At 33.6% G+C, this 4,000-nt stretch overlaps 1 pseudogene; it reads right to left on the reverse strand.

Moving 5' to 3' along the window:
- Positions 1–3,097: 3,097 nt before the first annotated feature.
- LOC143599405 (E3 ubiquitin-protein ligase ATL23 pseudogene) lies at positions 3,098–3,454 on the reverse strand (annotated as a pseudogene).
- Between the last annotated feature and the right edge of the window lie 546 nt (positions 3,455–4,000).

Here is a 4,000-nt window from a genome sequence, read left to right on the forward strand (position 1 = left end):
CATTATATATACATATATATATATATATATCACACAACTTATTATAATAATAATAAGTCCTAAAGCATAACCCTGAACAACAATTTGTCGCCCACCCCCACCCACACACATTAAGCCCCTTTTGTAGCCCAAAGGGCAGTGTACACACAAGATTTCTCCCCATATCGCCTAGTACACATAGCCTTAGCAACCTGCTAACATTTTTTTTTGTTTTCAAGTTGTAAACTTGTAACTATATATACTATTAATATTAATATTAATAATGTATTTTTTACTCTTGTGACTACCATGTTTGTTTCTTTTTTATTTCTTTTCTGTTTGTTCTTTTTTGTCTTAATATTTCAATTTATGTTGTTTATTATTATTTATTTCATTTAATTTTAAATAATAGTTTTAGTTATTTCATATAATAAAAATACCTTAATACTTTTTATAGTTAAATAATCAAGAAAACAACGGACCGAACATGTTTCAATATCATTTTACACATATTACGCCTTTATATATTTTGGGTTTTCTTTTTCGTTTGTTATAGCAAGTGTCGTTATCATAATGAATACCCTAACAAACCGAACCAATTCCAAGTTCCAACCATCCGTAGTCGTTAAGTTATGGATGTGTTTTGTGTTATAACGCCGGGGGCAACCCCCCCCCCCTCTGCGTTTTGGGTTTTTTTCCCGGGCGTTTTCTACAAAACGCTTGAATGGCACGCATATCAACAAATCTGACTGTTTTGGACATAACCGTTTGAGAGTTGGATGTCTCCGCTGAAGATACCGGATGATTTGGTGAGTGGATTGGAGGTACAGATCGGAGAAGTAGGAGTTACGGATCGGTTTATTTTTATGATCGGTGGTGGTGGTGGTGGGTGAGTTATGGTGGTAGTGGTGGTTTATGTTATGATCGGTGGTGGTGGTTTATGTTGTGATCGGTTTATTGTTATGGTGGTGGTGGTGGGTTGGTGAGTTACAAAGGAGTTAGAAGAAGGAGATAGAGATGGGTGTACCTAACCTTACTTAAATCAATACCATACTTATATCAAATATCCACTCTACCTACCATTCTACCAATACTATACTTATATCAAATATCCATTGTAAAAATAATAAAAATATTAGATTGTGAAGCAATAAAAATAAAAAAAAATAAAATAAAAGTGACTGGGCGCCACGTGGCACATAACGCCTAGGGGTAGAAAGTTATGATTACACCCTCTTTTTACAAAAAATCATAACTCTGACTGGGTACCACGTGACACATAATACCTAAAAAAGAAGCATTATGACTACAGATGATCTTACTTTTTTAGTAATACTAATTGTAGGTGTGGAAAGCACTACTTTATATTAGATTTTTTTCTTTTCAAAATTATAAATTTGGTCACTAGAACTTTGGTCCTTAGCAAGTGATCTTAAAAAATCTATTAATATTAATTTTAGAATTTCTGTTTTTACTTTTCTCATCAATTTCTTTCATAAAGTAACCGAACCTAAACCCTCGTATTCCTTTCTTCTACTTAGTAACCCTTTTCCGACCTCCAAATGTCAGACGTGTACTGAAACACCACTAAAAAGATATCTGGTTTTCGAGAATAATATTTGACCTCAGTACAAGTAAAATGTGAATGGCGCTAAAACATGGAAGCGATGACTACTCATGTTTAGAACGAGAGGATGATTCAACCATGGACGAATGGAAAAGCATGAAGGATTGCATAGACCCCGATTCATAATCAAAATGATATAAAAGTGAATCGTAGTAAAAATATACTACGTGTCTTTTGGCTTAGTGGTAGCCTGTTTGCTTAAGAAAATAAATGTGTACTTGGAAAAGACGACATTAAAAAAAGACTGATTTTAATTTAATTATATAACATTATCTTAAGAAAATAAATGGCCATTATATCCGTACTTTAGGAAAAAAAATCAGAAACTCTTTTGGGTCTCAATCTCGTATCTATCTTATGTTTGGTACATTGAGGTTAACATCTAACCGACAAGATATATCTATAATTGTTCACAATGGATTTCTAGCTTTTTTTTTCTTACTTTAAAACACCGCTGGATGCATAAACATTTGTAATGATAAAAATGAAAAGAAGATAATATATATTTAAGCATATTATTTGTCAAAACTAAAACATAATTTCATTATTAATTGTTTAGGGGTATTTAGGATTGATTTGACTTTACGGTATATAACCAGAAATCATGTACATTTAAAGAGAGAGAAACACAACTTAATGAACATACAACCTCACCATTTTCTTTGCAAAATTATACCATATAATTAGGTTACGTGTAGCGAAAGGATTATAAAATAGGGCGACTTATGCCATGTAACGTCCGGTTAGCAAATAGTGAGTTTTTGTTTTAGCTGTGTAGTGGTGTTGTAGCCAAATATATATGTATATATATAAATATATATGTATATATATATACCACACACAAAAGAATATAATAATATAATAATAATAATATTCTTCAAACCATTGGTTGGCGACAAAAACAAATCGTCTCCCCCTGTCGCCCATTTAATCGCCGGGGCGGTGTTCCTTCTCTTTATCGCCCAAAATTACCTCATCTTTTCATTCACCACGCATAGCCTTATGCAAGAGATTGGGAAGTATAAAAAAAATATATGACAGAAACATAATAAATTCACCACAGAAAAAGGAACATAAAAAAATAATGAGAGTTTTGAGAGAGAAGAAAAATTGAAGAGAAAACAGAGGATTTTAAAACTAAAATAATAACAATTTTAAAAAATAAATAAATAAATAATTCGAAAGCTTCACGCTTTCGATCAACAAACTGTAGATGTTCATACGTTACACAATTCATAAATAAATACAATTTATATGAAAAATCATTATTTATTGTTACATTTTAGAGAGAGAAACAGAGAAAGGTGAATTTGTTATATGATGACGATCATACGGTTTCAACTTTTAAAGCTTGCTGACATTCATATGTTCATATTTAGATCATTTCTACATTCAACAAAAAAACTTAAAAAATAAAAATTAAATAAAGAAGAAGAATAATGACAAAGATCAAAACTAATATAAATTTATAGAGCAACCTCCGCAAAACTTTTAACACGGGTTTGTTTCAGCATCAGCTTTGTCAGCAGACTGAAACAAACCCGGTTCCAGTTTGTTACGGCAAACTGGGTAAACCGGGTTTCTCGCTAGCCACGTATCGGCGCATTGCAGATGAAACCCGTGGTTACATACCGGAACAACCCTAGCAGGTTGTTCCGCTTCAATATCATCCAAACATATCGAACACTCGGTAGCCAACCCAAGTTGGTTTCCGGTTGTTGCGGGAAGTTTATCGAGTTCCGCCGCGGAAAGCCCGTTTCCGGTGGTGGGCTTCACCGGAGTTGTATCCTGAAGGTGGCGTGCGGCGTAGCATAGCAAGCACATGTAGACAAGGAAGACAACACTCATGCCGGCGCACGGTAGAAACAGGGCCAGGAACAAAGAAGGCATCATTTTTTCTGTTTTGTTATCGTGCGCACCACGGTGCAAGATAAGGTTTCTAAATATGTGATGAAACCTTTCTTAATTGCACTTTGGATTGTAAGTTTAGGATATGTTGTGAACAATGTCTATAATTTGTACATGAGGTGCCTTTAGTGAGAGATATTTGTCAATTTTTTTTAAAAAGAAAAGCCCAATTTGAAACGTTTTAGTTTATACAATGGGCTTGAAGCCCAAAACCATTAGTATGATATAGTATTCATTTTATGAGTATGTACATCGTCCAAAACGTATAACAAAAAGAGTCTAAAAAGTTACCTCCTCTTAATGAGTCATAACCTTTGAATGGTTAAGAGGTAACCTAAAGTCTGAATGGTTAAGAGGTAACCATTAAGAGGTAACTTTCTTAACCATTATGGCTTAAGGTTACCTCTGAATGGTTATGACCTATTAAGAGGTGCCTATTAATAACTGTTAAGAGGCTACAAACACCACTAAACTTCTTAATTACAC

This window comes from Bidens hawaiensis, unplaced genomic scaffold (genome assembly GCF_021521415.1).
Source record: "Bidens hawaiensis isolate Kalapana, Puna unplaced genomic scaffold, B.hawaiensis_p1.1 tig00052145_1, whole genome shotgun sequence".
In the NCBI taxonomy this organism is placed as follows: Eukaryota; Viridiplantae; Streptophyta; class Magnoliopsida; order Asterales; family Asteraceae; genus Bidens; species Bidens hawaiensis.